The 15,668-nt window shown below is 42.6% G+C and overlaps 1 non-coding gene across 1 annotated transcript; it reads left to right on the top strand.

Moving 5' to 3' along the window:
- Positions 1 to 311: 311 nt before the first annotated feature.
- On the top strand, positions 312 to 431 carry trnal-caa (transfer RNA leucine (anticodon CAA)). The gene is made up of 2 exons: positions 312 to 349; positions 386 to 431. It is a non-coding gene; the product is annotated as a tRNA-Leu (tRNA).
- Positions 432 to 15,668: the final 15,237 nt, after the last annotated feature.

Below are 15,668 nucleotides of genomic sequence, written 5' to 3'. Positions count from 1 at the left end.
TTCTGACAAGTGACCAAAAGCTTGTTTTGAGGAACATCTTAAAGGCGATAGAGAACTAGAAAGGTGTAAGGAGGGAACTCCAGAACCCAGGACTATCATCTCCTGGTCTATCCCTACTTCCTGAAGGATTATTTCCTTTGGCTAATGGTTTCATGGTCATCAGTAGATTTTTTAATTCCTGATATTTATTGAATTCAAATTTCACCATCTGCTGTGGCAGGAATCGAACCCGGGTCCCCAGAACATTAATTGAGTGTTTGGATTAGTAGTCCAGTGACAATACCATCAAGCCACTGCTTTCCCTTCCATTTGTCAGGATGGCCGAGTGTTCTAAGGCGCCAGACTCAAGAAGCATGATTCCTTGCCTTGTGTTAAGGCTGGTGAATTCTGGTCCCTTTCTAGGGGCGTGGGTTCAAATCCCACTCCTGACATTTCCATTTGTGGGCGGCACGGTAGCACAGTGGTTAACACTGCTGCTTCACAGCTCCAGGGTCCCGGGTTCGATTCCCGGCTCGGGTCACTGTCTGTGTGGAGTTTGCACATTCTCCTCGTGTCTGCGTGGGTTTCCTCCGGGTGCTCCGGTTTCCTCCCACAGTCCAAAAATGTGCGGGTTAGGTTGATTGGCCAGGTTAAAAAATTGCCCCTTAGAGTCCTGGGATGTGTTGGTTAGAGGGTAAAATATGTGGGGGTAGGGTCTGGGTGGGATTGTGGTCGGTGCAGACTCGATGGGCCGAATGGCCTCCTTCTGCACTGTAGGGTTTCTATTCTATTCTATTCTATTCTATTCTATTCTAATGAACCTAGAACCTGGAGCAAAATCTCAGGAATAGGAGACAATCACTGAGGTGTGGACAAATTTATTTCATCATGGATTGGGAACATTTGGAATTCTCTAACTTTGAGGGTTGCGGATGTTTAGTCACTCAGGATGAGCAATGATGGGATCAATAGGTTTTTGGACTCTAAGGGATATCAATGAATATTGGAATTGAGTGGGCAAGTGAAGTTAAGATTGAGGATCGGTCTTTTATTTTAATTTTCTACTCCATTTTTAAAGTTACAAAGCCAATATTCAGAGTGGACCAGGCAAACCCAAATCCATTCGTTGCTTGCTCCAAAAACCAAATTCAAAATTCAATTGATTCCAATTCAAGGTCCCTACAAGAGAGACAAACAAGATCCAAGCTGACAAGATAAAACATTGCACCCCACCTTGGGCTGGATGTGACATTTGATCTTAGCCAAAAGGCTGAGAAGCGATGAAGACTGAGGATAGGCCATCTTATTAATTGGTGGAGCAGGCTCAAGAGGCCACACAGCCTACTCTTTTTCCTATTTCTTACGTACTTGCTGTACATTATGTAGCATTTTTAAAAATAGAAGCTGCTATAGCTCAACTATAGCTCAACCAGACACTATTGGAAAATAAAGTTTAGAGAATAAGCCTATTGCCACCAATAAAATCAGAAGAAGAGAGGAGCTGAATAAATCAACAAAAACAGCCCTTCTAATAGTCACTGCAAAGCAACTAATAGAAAGAATACACATTACATGCACTGCTGCCAATGCTGAAATAATTATTTAAATATTTATGCCTGAAGTTTTCTTGATAAGTCAAAGATGTGAAGCAAATGGCTATTTGCTGTGAACTTGCCCAATATATTTTCTGATGAATATTATAATGGGTTTGCTTGTATTATTTAGTCAAGTTCATATTTTGGATGTGATATCCACATTTTCTGATGTGTGCCCTTTATGTATCGAGATGTGGAACTGTGGAAATATTTTCCATATTTCCCTATCTGCAAAGTCATCATTCATGGGGTTTAGTATTATTTTCCTGACAGTATTTGAAAGGTGGGGTTTGGGCTGTGATTTCACAGTGAGGCAGTGCGAAAAGATGATGACATTTATGATGAATCTCCGCTCATTCTCAATTTTTCCAGATCTTTGGAGTGCCTGTCCAGATATGTAAGCTTCCATCATTATTTACATCAGTACGAACGGGTGACTGGTCTTACTGCACAGCAAGTGAAAAGTAGATGTGGATTTGAAGAGCACAAGTGGCTTTTGGAAGCTATTCGTAAAGAACCTGTTTGAAAGTCACTTTGGATTGCTATTTTTCCATGTTTTCCCTGCTGATGACTCCTTCACCATCTACCTTTGTTTGTTCTGATGTAGGAGGGGAGGCAGTGGTGTAGTGCTATTCTCACTGGACTAGTAATCCAAAGACCGAGGATAATGCTCTGGGGACCTGGGTTTGAATCCCACCATGGCAGATGGTGAAATTTGAATTCAATTCCTATCTGGAATTAAAAGACTAATGATGACCATGAAACCAGTGCCGATTGTCGTAAAAACCCATCTGGTTCACCATTGTCTTTCAGGGAAGGAAATCTGCCATCCATACCCGCTCTGCAATGGGTAACAAATGCTGGCCCAGCCAGTGATGCCCTCACCCCATGAACAAATAAAAACACAGGACTCCTATTTTTGCTCTCTGCAATTTCAAAGAGTCATCATGGAACTTCCCTTTGGGAATATTCTAGGTTCTTGCTTTTTTTGGATAAAATGGAGCTGCAGTAGCGGGGAGCCAGATAGGAGCCACTGGAGTCATTTGGTACCCTCTTATTTGTACCTCCAGCCTAGAATATCAGAGGCACTGCTAGGTCTAGCTGATGCAGGAGCAGTTCTTGTAGAAGCTGCACTTCACCGATGAAGGCATCAATGATTTATGCCACATGCTGCAATATGACCCACGGTCCATCTCAGGAACAGCACGCAGTCAACAACTCTGATGGTCGCAGCCACTTTGAACATTAATACATTATGCTATCAATGAGGAAACCAGTAACATAAGTCAAACATTTCACAGATGCACTGTTTGCTCGAATTTATTCACTTGCGCCCAAAGAACTGTTACATGGCTGTTTAACAGAGTAACCAGATTCATAGAAGGTCTGCGGAGTCATAGATTGCACTCATATGTACCCTCGATCAATCCCATTACCTAGGTCAATAGGAAGAAATTCCATTCTGAAAGTGTGTGCTTATTTTCTGAGCAGTTTGAAGCAATGGGGTTTTGTAATCCTCACGTAGCTTTAGTACCAGTGTTCCCCTTATGGTGGGCACTGCATCCAGTTTATATAACAAATGGCTTTATACTTCCTTCAAAACTTTTGGATTTAAATCACACCTTGTGAGCTTGGGAACGACATTGTGAATGAATATGAAAATTCTCTACACAGATGATACTACACTTATTTTATAAAGTCTTTGTTGTTATAATGGACAAAAAAAAGCACAAAACATCTCCATTCTTAATAGTACAAATACCCTTCATTATGATATCGCACAGGCTTATTTTAATTTTCCGTTTGTGAGTTTTAAGCCCCTTCCTACTCTTGTATGTAACTCTAATATCCCAATATTTCTTATTGTGGTTTTGATTTGTGCAGTATTGGTCCCCTTATTTGCGGAAGGATATATTGGCCTTGGAGGGAGTGCAGAGAAGGTTCACCAGGTTAATACCAGAGATGAGGGGTGTTGATTATGAGGAGAGACTGAGCAGATTGGGTTTGTATTTGTTGGAATTTAGAAGGCTGAGGGGGGATCTTATAGAGACCTATAAGATAATGAAGGGGCTGGATAGGGTAGAGGTGGAGAGATTCTTTCCACTTAGAAAGGAAACTAGAACTAGAGGGCACAGCCTCAAAATAAAGGGGGGTCAGTTTAGGACAGAGTTGAGGAGGAACTTCTTCTCCCAGAGGGTGGTGAATCTCTTGAATTCTCTGCCCACTGAAGTGGTGGAGGCTACCTCGTTGAATATGTTTTAATCACGGATAGATGGATTTCTGATCGGTAAGGGAATTAGGGGTTATAGGGATCAGGCGGGTAAGTGGAACTGATCCACTTCAGATCAGCCAGGATCTTATTGAATGGCGGGGCAGCCTCGAGGGGCTAGATGGCCTACTCCTGCTCCTATTTCTTATGTTCTTATGTTCTTATGATTTCTCCAAATCTTCAATATAAACATAGGTAATTATAGTTTTAATTCAAAAACTATACGCCATCAGATTTAAAAGGGACAGGGTGGACTTTCCGAATAAAGAGCGGTATAGGGACCAATTTATTGGCCTCTCCTTGTATTCCTCACATACGCCTCATTAAACAAATGCAACAATTTTTTCAGGACCAAATATCTGGAGTTCTTCATTTCTTGAAATGTATTTCTTATGACAATAAATCCTGCTCTGTAGTTTTATTCCTGACACAAGAAAAAACTTTCTGACAAATTCATTTTTCAAGAAGTCATATTGATTTGGCTCCAGCTGATACATTATTTAACCAAGGGATTTATGTTGTATTATCCATGGACTTAAGGGTCTTTTGCAGTGTATGCTCAGAGAAATGTCTGGGAACACTCTTGGTATGGATTACAGTGATGACAGAAAAAAATTGTAACTCTTGTAATTTAGGCATTTGTTTCTCAGTGAAGACAGATATTTTATAATCTCCCCTCAGCATCCCTAATAATGTTAAAGCCATTTTTTTTTGCAAAGCTAACATGGAATTTTGATATGGGACTATCAAATCTGTATGAACCCTTTGGTATCCTAATCAAAATGATTAATTGTCATGGCAAATTGTGACATATTGGATTAAATGAAGCATTTTTGTGCATTTTCCTAGTAAAACAGCTGTGTAAAAAAGTATCTGGTGTCACAGCAGACATGGACGTTTGTGATCACACTAATTAGTCAAAGATTTATACTGACAGATGAATATTCCTTTGGGAGGCCACAGATAACCAGCACAGCCTGTTAGGTTTAATCTATGAGGATGACATGGTGTAATGTAGAGGACATTGTACTTACACGTCAGATACCCCCAGGTTTGAATGCAATTCAAACTACTGGCTTAGAAGTTCCCACTGTTTTCGGGCCAGTGTCCATCTAGTTTATGCCTATTGTGTATCCACAGGACAAAAATATATCTATATTTAGAAATTAATTCAACACACCCACATAGTATTTGTATGACATTTCCACTCCATCTGACGAAGGAGCAGCGCTCCGAAAGCTAATGGTATTTGCTACCAAATAAACCTGTTGGACTTTAACCTGGTGTTGTTAAAACTCTTACTGTGTTCACCCCAGTCCAACGTCGGCATCTCCACACTTTGACAGTGATGCCAGGCCTGTCAATGCACCGAACATCTCTGAGCACATGCCAATCAACCCTTTACCGGACACCAACCCATCAAAGTTCTCATCTGATCCTTTCTCTTTGGTTTGGCTGCAGCTCATGCAAATCCGGTGACTCAACTCTTCTAGATCCTGCCTCTATCTTACTCTCTAAAGTACACGCACTGTCATTATCTGAGCTGGTGGCTGCAAGTGTCAGATTGAGGGATGTTTTACTTTTCCCTGAGTTTCTTCTTCAGCTTCCCACAGTCAAGGCTGGCCTGATGGTAGTTCATGTGTATCTGGAAGCATAAATGCACAATGGCAGGGTTGGAGTTAAAGAAAGGGGCTGGGAGCTGGCAAAGCAATAGGTGCAGAATGTAGATCATACCAGATTGCAGAATGATGGTGCAATGCAATTTGAGAAGGACCATTAGGCAGGAACGTACAATCATTATTGATGGTTTTAACCCTGCTGTTGACCAGTAGTAGCCAACACTTATCTCATCTACGGGTGAGTACATGAAATAGACCTTATATTCCATCAGTTAGCTCTTGCTGCTGTTCATTATGGGCAACCTTATCCTGCAAATCATAAGGTGGGTCAATAGGTGGGAAGGAACATGTTTGGTGATGTGTCAGCTATAGAGTGTGCAAACTGTGAGATATGTGTGCAGATTGCTGCAGTGCTCAGTGTGTGAGGATGAGTTGAAGCAAATAAATGTGAAGAATGAGGGGTGCTTGATAGAGATTGTTGGTAGGTTGGTGAAGGGGGTATGAATGGAACAATGTGAAACTCTGCAGCAGCTGGCAGCACATGGCATTTCAAGATGCATTCACTTACTTTGACCACTTCTGTAAAGTCATTAAACATCTTCTTGGACCGCAACCTGACCTTGGGTTAGTCTGTAGACTGCATCCTGACCCTTAGGCTAATCTGCTGGCATTGACTGCAGCTACCATGGAGGGGTTGGATTCTACCTCCCTGAGGGAAGAGCACCTCTCTCCTTTAGTCCATCTCCTACAAGACGATTTCCACCATGGCATCTGACAAACTTGGGGCCTACTCTCTGGCTTATTACACCATTTCCACAGCTTCCTTTTGGTTTTCCATCCTTCTTTGATCAGCTTCTGCCTCTGCTGTAGCCACAATGCACCGAGTATCTAAGGGATGCAGTCTGGCTTTAAGCAGTGATGGATAGCTTTAAATCATTTTATTTTGTATGAACCAGTCTTCTGCTGAAGTGTGCAGTCACTCAGCAGCACATGCAGCACAGGATTAAACATTATAATTATTGTAACTAGGAGGCAGCACAATGTTTGTGCATTGCTTGCATCACTTTGAGCAGATAGGGGGTAATTGCACATCGCGATCCTTGCGCCCGCTTTTGCTGGTGGTAGAGGCGGGGGTTGGGGGGGGGGGGGGTGGCGGGGAGGATGATATATCCACCATGCTTGTTTATAAGACATTTCCAGTGTAGTTTTAAGGAGGAGGTGATGAGGCAGTGGGATTGAAGCCATTTAAATATCATTCATGTGTTAGTCTGGGCATCTAACACTCATCATGCTACCTCTGCTGCCTTTCCATTCCTAGAATTCACAAGAGCGTTTTGTTCTTTTGATTTAAAAAGTACACTCTGTGACTTGTGATCCTCATGGTCTTAATTCTATTTTCTCCATATGAAGTCATTTTATTTTCTTCTGGTGTTCAAATGTAACCCAGGTGCAGTGGCATAAAACTGGACTAGAAATTCAGTCCATGAAACAATCATATGGATTTATTTAGGGCAGTGAAATTGTGCTTAAGTGCACCAAATAAAATTGTATTTTCCTCATGCGTAAAATGATGGTCTGAATACAGTTTAAAAGTGTTGCTAATATTTGAAACTTCCATACTAACAGAAGTACCAGTAGATTGAGTAAATGGTTACACATGTTCAGTGTTTTAATAATTGGGGAAATGATGCATTGCTAAAAAATGGGTGACATCATGGCACTGGGCAGAGATTTGCGGTTGGTTAGCATTTGTGTATTACTTTATTCCGAGATATGGGGAATCATGGGGTAAGGAGAGTTGTTTTAAACAAAACATGTTAGAATTTCTATAGACGTGATCTCAAATTCCACCAATGCAGTTTGTGTTTTCAAAGTTAATTAAATACATCTGAACCTGAAAACTAGTATCAGTAATGGTGACATGGAACTATCGGTTAGTTGTTAAAAAAAAACATCTGGTTCACTGAAGTCCTTCAGTGAAGGGAATCTGCTGTCCTTACACAGTCTGGTCTATGTGACTCCAAGCCTATAACAATGTGGTTGACTCTTAACTATCCTCCCAAACAGTAGGTAGCCTAGAAAGTCACTTAGTTGTACCAAGCTGCGACAAAAAGGTGCAATAAGAATTCAATAGGACAAATGCAATCCAGACCACCCCCCCCGTCCCACCAGCATCGACCCAGGTACCAAATTCAGACATGACAAAGCACACTTAATTAACGCAATTATTAACACAATTGGAGAGCCTATTGTCAGACCCACAGAATCAGCTAATGTCCTGGGCTCATACATCACCATCCCTGAGGTTTGTCCTGCCCCATTAGCAGGATGGACCCATGGCACAGTGGTATATAGCTGGAGGTAGTGGTCCTGGGCATCCTCAGCACTGATTTTGGATTCTATGCAATCTCATAGCATCAGGCCAAAGAAATGAGCAGGGAAACGTCTTGCTGATTATCATCTACCACTCTCTTTCAGGTAAAGTACTTCTCCATGTTGAACATCATTTTGTGGAAGATAAAAGGTCATGTAATGTACTCTGGTTGGGGGACTTCAATATCCACCGTCATGAGTGGCTTGGTAGCACTTCTACTATTGATCGAGCTAGACAGGTCCTGAAGGACGTAGGTGCTCGACTGGGCTTGTAGCAGGTGGTGAGAGAACGAACAAAATGGAAAAAACGACTTCACTTCATCCACACCAATCTACCTGTCACAGGTGCATCTTTCCATGGCAGTATAGGTGCACTGTTCCTGTGATAAAACATTCCATCTTTATGCTGAGGATACCTCCATCATATTGTGTAGCACTATCAATATATTAAATGGGAGAGATTCAGAACAGATCTAGCAGCTGACAACTAAGCATCCATGAAGAGCTGTGGGCTATTAGAGGAAGGATTATATTCCAGCACAATCTGTAATGTCATGGACCAGCATATACCCCATTCCACAATTACCATCAAACCAAAGTATCAACCATGGTTCAATGATTAATAGCCAGAATTTGCACAACATTTAAGTCAAATGATTAGACTAGCTAAGTGCACCACTGCAACTTGCTATGGCTTCTTTGACAACACCTTCAAAACCTGTGACCTCTAGCACCTAGAAGGACAAGTGGAGCAGGTTCATAAGAACACCCCCTCCTGCAACTTGCCGTCCAAGCCACACACCATCCTGAATTAGAACATTATCACCATTCCTTCACTGTCACTGGGCTAAAATCCTGGAGCTTCCTATCTGAAAGCACTGTGGGAATACCTTCATCACATGGACTGCAGTGGTTCAAGAATGGAGCTCACCACCACCAAGTGCAGTGGTGCACTTAGCTAGTTTAATCATTTGACATAAATGTTGTGCAGATTCTGGTTATTAATCATTGAACCAGGGTTGATGCTCTGGTTTGATTGTAATTTTCTCAAAGACAATTGGGAATGGGCAATAAATGCTGGCCTAATCAGGGACGTCCATATTCTGTGAATGAATAAATTTTTAAAAAGGGAGTTTCACAACACACTGGTAGCCATTCACTCCATCATATCTGTGCCAATTCTTTATTAGTGTGATTAACAATTAATCTCTCTGCCCTGCTAGATCTATATTTTCTTTATTCATTCATGGCATGTGGGCATCCGGCAAGGCCAGCATTTATTTTTCTTCACTAATTGCCCTGGAAAGAGTTTGGAGCATCAGGAGGTGATGCTCTTGTAATCCGAATATTTATGTACCTAGTTTAGTTAAGCTTCTGGTTCATGTTGACCCTTAGAATCTTAATAGTGGGGAACTCAGCCTTTGAATATCAAGTGCACAGGGTTAGAGTCTCTCTTGTTGGAGATTATCATTGCCTTGTAATTTATGTTGCTTGAATATTTACTTACTGAGCCCAATTTCAGCACAGTGATTGAGTATAAATCAGAGCATACACAATTGCTCCAATCCTATTTTATACCATGACTGCAAATTATCACAGGTAGTGAATTTGTAGCCACCGGAAACCAGAATCTTATGTATTCACTGACTAGGGAAAAGAAATAAGATTCCATCTCACGTGAAAATCTGCAGTTTGTTTCTGGGCCTGCAATGTCAATTTTCATCAAGCCAACGTAATCACTTAACATAAATTTTGTGCATGTTCTGGCTAGTAATCGAAAGTTAGCACATAAGCGGAACAGCAAACAGAATACTTCCCTCTCAGTGTGTGAACTGACTCGAGTCAATGCTCTGAGTAAACCTTGGGAGATCACCATGTGTTCAACTATAAGGAGGACTTTTGATTTAAAGTCAGTGGGATCTGTTTGCTCCATTTATCTCCATCTCAAAGCATGCATCAGCTAACATAGACCATTGTCTCATGCGTATGCATGATTCATTTGTATATAGCTTGAATATGTAATTGCTAAATGATTTCCTTTTTTTTCCATGTGGTTTAGTTTTACTAAAATACTGTGATGCGTTTATTAATTACATTGTCAGAGAGGGAATGTTTCTTTTTGGTTTGATTTTATATTTTATCTTTAGCTTAATAAAATTCACTGAGGCACTTCATAGGAACAAAATATGACAATGAACCACCTAAAGAGATCTTAAGTTATCAAACCAAAAGCTTAATCACAGTGATGGATGTTAAAGAGTATCCTAAAGTAAGAAAGGTGGAGAGGCAGGCAGATGTAGGGAGACTATCCCAGAGCCTAGGACCTAGGCAACTGAATGCATGGTTGCCTATGGTGGAGCAATTAAATACAGTAAGAAGTCTCACAACACCAGGTTAAAGTCCAACAGGTTTATTTGGTAGCAAATACCATTAGCTTTCGGAGCAATGCTCCTTCGTCAGATGGAGTGGTCTCTGTTCTCAAACAGGGCACAGACACACAAATCAAATTACAGAATACTGATTAGAATGCAAATCTCTACAGCCAGCCAGGTCTTAAATGCACAGACAATGTGGGTGGAGGGAGCATTCAACACAGGTTAAAGAGATGTGTATTGTCTCCAGACAGTACAGCTTGTGAAATTGTGCAAGTCCAGGAGTCAAGCTGCGGGGGTTACTGATAATGTGACATAAATCCAACATCCCGGTTTAGACCGTCCTCATGTGTGCGAAACTTGGCTATCAGTTTCTGCTCAGTGACTCTGCGCTGTCGTGTGTCGTGAAGGCCGCCTTGGAGAACGCTTACCTGAAGATCCAAGGCTGAATGCCCATGACTGCTGAAGTGCTCCCCCACAGGAAGAGAACAGTCTTGTCTGGTGATTGTTGAGCGGTGTTCATTCATCCGTTGTCGTAGCGTCTGCATGGTTTCCCCAATGTACCATGCCTCGGGACATCCTTTCTTGCAGCGTATCAGGTAGACAACGTTGGCCGAGTTGCAAGAGTAGGTACCATGTACCTGGTAGATGGTGTTCTCACGTGAGATGATGGCATCCGTGTTGATGATCCGGCACGTCTTGCAGAGGTTGCTGTGGCACGGTTGTGTGGTGTCGTGGTCACTGTTCTCCTGAAGGCTGGGTAGTTTGCTGCGGACAATGGTCTGTTTGAGGTTGCGTGGTTGTTTGAAGGCAAGAAGTGGGGGTGTGGGGATGGCCTTGGCGAGATGTTCGTCTTCATCAATGACATGTTGAAGGCTCCGGAGGAGATGCTGTAGCTTCTCCGCTCCGGGGAAGTACTGGACGACGAAGGGTACTCTGTCCACCGTGTCCCGTCTTTGTCTTCTGAGGAGGTCGGTGCGGTTTTTCGCTGTGGCACGTCGGAACTGTTGATCGATGAGTCGAGCGCCATATCCTGTTCTTATGAGGGCATCTTTCAGCGTCTGGAGGTGTCTGTTGCGATCCTCCTCATCCGAGCAGATCCTGTGTATTCGGAGGGCTTGTCCGTAGGGGATGGCTTCTTTTACGTATTTAGGGTGGAAGCTGGAGAAGTGGAGCATCATGAGGTTATCCGTGGGCTTGCGGTACAGTGAGGTGCTGAGGTGACCGTCCTTCATGGAGATGCGTGTGTCCAAGAATGCAACCGATTCCGGAGAGTAGTCCATGGTGAGTCTGATGGTGGGATGGAACTTGTTGATGTCATCATATAGTTGTTTCAGTGATTGCTCACCATGACTCCAAAGGAAGAAAATGTCATCAATGTATCTAGTGTATAGCATCGGTTGAAGGTCCTGTGCGGTGAAGAAGTCTTGTTCGAACCTGTGCATGAAGATGTTGGCATATTGAGGTGCGAATTTGGTCCCCATGGCTGTTCCGTGTGTCTGGATGAAGAACTGGTTGTTGAAGGTGAAGATATTGTGATCCAGGATGAAGCGGATGAGTTGTAAAATTGCATCTGGAAACTGGCAGTTGACGGCATTGAGTACTGAGGCCGTTGCAGCAATGCCATCATCGTGGGGGATGCTGGTGTAGAGTGCCGAGACATCCATTGTGACGAGGAGTGCTCCTGGTTCAACTGCTCCATGTGTGTTGAGTTTCTGTAGGAAGTCCGTAGTGTCGCGACAAAAGCTGGGGGTTCTTTGTACAATGGGTTTCAAGATGCCCTCGACATAGCCGGAGAGGTTCTCGCACAGGGTTCCGTTTCCTGAAACGATGGGACGGCCGGGTGTGTTTGCCTTGTGTATTTTTGGGAGGCAGTAGAGATCTCCAACGCGTGGAGTACGTGGGATGAGAGCACGGAGGGTGCTCTGAAGGTCCGGATCAAAGGTTTTGATCAGAGTGTTGAGTTGACGGGTGTGTTCTTTGGTCGGATCTGTGGGTAACTGTCTGTAGTGTTCCTCGTTGTTTAGTTGTCGGTACACTTCTTTGCAGTAATCCGTTCTGTTCAGTATGACGATGGCCCCTCCTTTGTCTGCTGGTTTGATGACAATGTTGCGGTTGGTCTTGAGAGCGTGGATGGCGTTGCGTTGTGCTTGGGTGATGTTCGGTGCTGTCTTGCGAGTGCGGCTGATGAATTTGGTGTTGACGCACCTCCTGATGGCTTGGGCATACATGTCAAGTCGAGGGCAGCGGCCTTCCGGAGGAGTCCAATTCGACTCTTTCCTCTTCGGTTGCACTGCGGGTCTCTCTGTCGGCTGTTCCGGTTCATTAGCTGTCTCATTGTGTTCGCTGTTGGCCTCTTGGGGTTTGTGGAAGAACTCCTGCAGCCTCCACCCACATTGCTCCCTCCACCCACATTGTCTGTGCATTTAAGACCTGGCTGGCTGTAGAGATTTGCATTCTAATCAGTATTCTGTAATTTGATTTGTGTGTCTGTGCCCTGTTTGAGAACAGAGACCACTCCATCTGACGAAGGAGCATTGCTCCGAAAGCTAATGGTATTTGCTACCAAATAAACCTGTTGGACTTTAACCTGGTGTTGTGAGACTTCTTACTGTGTTTACCCCAGTCCAACGCCGGCATCTCCACATCAGGAGCAATTAAAAGCAGACTCAGGAGGCCAGCATTAGAGGATTGCAGATATCTTGGATAGTTTTCGGACTAGAGATGATTACGGAGGTAGGAGGGGCATTACCAGGGTTTGAAAACAAGGATTAGAAATTTAAAATCGAGTCAATGTAGATCAGAATTACAGGGACGATAGATGAATGGGACTTGTCGCAAGTTAAGAATTGGGCAGTGGACCTCAAGGCTATGGAGGGTAGAATGTGGGAGACCAGTCAGGAGTGAATTGGAATAGTCAAATCTAGCGGTAAGGAAGGCATGAATGAGGGCACCAGCAGCAGTAAAACTGAGACGAGACAAAGTCAGATGATATTACAGAGATGGAAATAGGTGGTCATAGTGATAACGCGAATATCTGGTCAGAAACACATGTCTTGATCAAATATGAGGCTAAAGTTGCAAACAGACTTATTTCATCCCCAACTTTTTTTTATTCTCTCATGGAATGTGGGCATAGAACATCTGTTGCCCATCAATAATTACTTGCCAGGGAACTTTTACTCTACTATAGATCAATCTTTATGTTATTACGATAAGTATTTGTATAAGAGTACAAATAATCCAAGAACTCAGGGGTCCCCTAAATTCCTCCCCCGCTTACACACTTGCTATCACATGTCCTTTAAAAATAAGATCAGCATGTTATGGTCTTCAGAATTCACAATGGCACAGGCCATGCCATTCAAAAATCTGGGCTTGTAACGGATTGAAATGGATCTGAACTAATCCCTTCAGTTTCCTCACTTCCACTGTCCTCACTGCTAGACAGATTGCTATTGACTCTATGCAAGGTTCCATCTGAACAACCAGTTGTTCCAAAACTAACACAACTCACCCAGGAAGGGCAGGTCTTTCTGAATGTCAGCAACTGGAGGGATTCATCTGTGGTCCTCTCAGGTTGGAATCCAACGCTGCCATGAGTTTGAAGTGTCTCAGTGAAAAGCCGAAAGGCTGTCAGAAGGTGAACAAAGATGCAGCTTTCAGAGCTCATTCTTTTCTTGACGACATTTCTCACTCAGCCTTTCATAATTTACAGATGAGAAGCAAGACATTGTTTTGCGCATCAAGCAACAGAATCATTTTATATCTCAGGCTTTTCACATGATGTTAATTTTTTATTTAGGTGGAACACACTCCACGCAATTGTATAACTGAGACTTGATGAAACTCATAAATATAAGCACCAGTGGCGGATTGATATCTTAAACAGATTTGCACAGTCTGCATGGTGACAAGAGATGGCCGAATGATGGCTCACTGAATCTTGCAATAGACCTTAACAATATATTCATGAGGTACTCTATTTGGCACTGGATAACTATCTCAATTTTTTTGCAGGGGTTAACAAGGAGCGTATAAGAGTCTCATTCAAGCACCTGATTTCATTTAATCCCATATAAACTAGTATCAAATTATAGTCATTAATGTTTTCATACACTTGTGATATTATTGCTACTGAATCATAGAGATTGTTCCATGGAGGGATGAACTGTTCAGGTCTTTTGACCTGTCCTTAAAGGTGCCCTTATCATATACCTATATATTTTTGTTTCGTTTATTGGATGCCAGTATAGGAAAATCTCTGTTATCCGGCATTCTCCGGCAATGGGAGGTGCCGATTAACTGAGATGTAAGGTGACACCTGCGTTTTCGTCAATGAGAAAACTCCAGGATGATCATGCAGGCGTCGAGGTCTCGCAAGGTGCAGGAGTGTGCGAATCAAGTGAGTGGCACTGAGGGGGGATGGTGCTGCAGAGAAGTGGGCAACTCAGACCAGAGTGAGGACAGGCTGCTGATAACTATTACCATTTAGATTGACATCTCCAATCAAAAGACATACCTGACCCCAGAATTCTGGTTAATAGAGAATTATGGTTAGTAAAGTGCCAGATAACAGAAATTTTACTGTATTTACATTTTTTTGGACACAATGCTTGCTTGTGACCATTTGCTCCTTTTGTTTTGCACTGCAATACTATTTTTTTCAACTCTTATTCCTAACTGGCTGTTGTTTTTTCACTTATATCAAACTCTTCCTAACAGCTCTGTGGTGTTCCTACAACATGTGGACTACAATGGTGCAGGAAGGCAGCGCACCATTAAGGCAGCTCACCACTGTCTTCTCAAGAGCAATTAGGGATGGGCAATAAATGCTAGTCTAGTCAGCAATGCCCACATCCCATGAGCAAATAAATACAAAATAGCAAACTGTTCAGCATAAAAGTTGTTTTGGTCATTCTTATGGCAATCTTGGATCTGAAAGCACAAGTACGTCTTGTGGCAGGAGTAAAAGTGAAAGTGATTGCACCTGAAACACTTACTTTTATCATTCCCCATATATCTTCTTTGGCTCAATGTCTGGTTATTTTTCTGTGAAGTGCCTTGGATAACAATTCCCTATTAAATATGCTATCTAAATGCAAGTTATTGTTCATCAATGAAATTCTGATATTAAACCCTTGAGTTGGATTGATGACAAAGTTTATATTTGTTCATTTTTACACATAACTATCGAAGATATCCAGATTGAATTCACTTCCTGTTACACTTTAGTTGTGGGACAACATTTTAACTCATCAATGAGACTCTGTCACCAATCTCTTTGATTGTTCCTCTCAGGATCTTAACTACGTGTGCTGGGGGTGTGCGGACAGAGGGTCCTAGGAACGATAATACCATTCCTTATTGGGCTATAGTTATTGTTATAGTTACTGAGAGGGAAATAGAACCTTTAAAAAGCTGCACCTCTCCAAGGGGAGCATGACCTTTTGCAGAGCAT

The sequence above is a fragment of the Mustelus asterias genome, chromosome 1, assembly GCF_964213995.1.
Source record: "Mustelus asterias chromosome 1, sMusAst1.hap1.1, whole genome shotgun sequence".
Taxonomy (NCBI): domain Eukaryota; kingdom Metazoa; phylum Chordata; class Chondrichthyes; order Carcharhiniformes; family Triakidae; genus Mustelus; species Mustelus asterias.
Note: the sequence above shows the minus strand (reverse complement) of the source record. Positions and strands in the feature narration are given on the sequence as shown.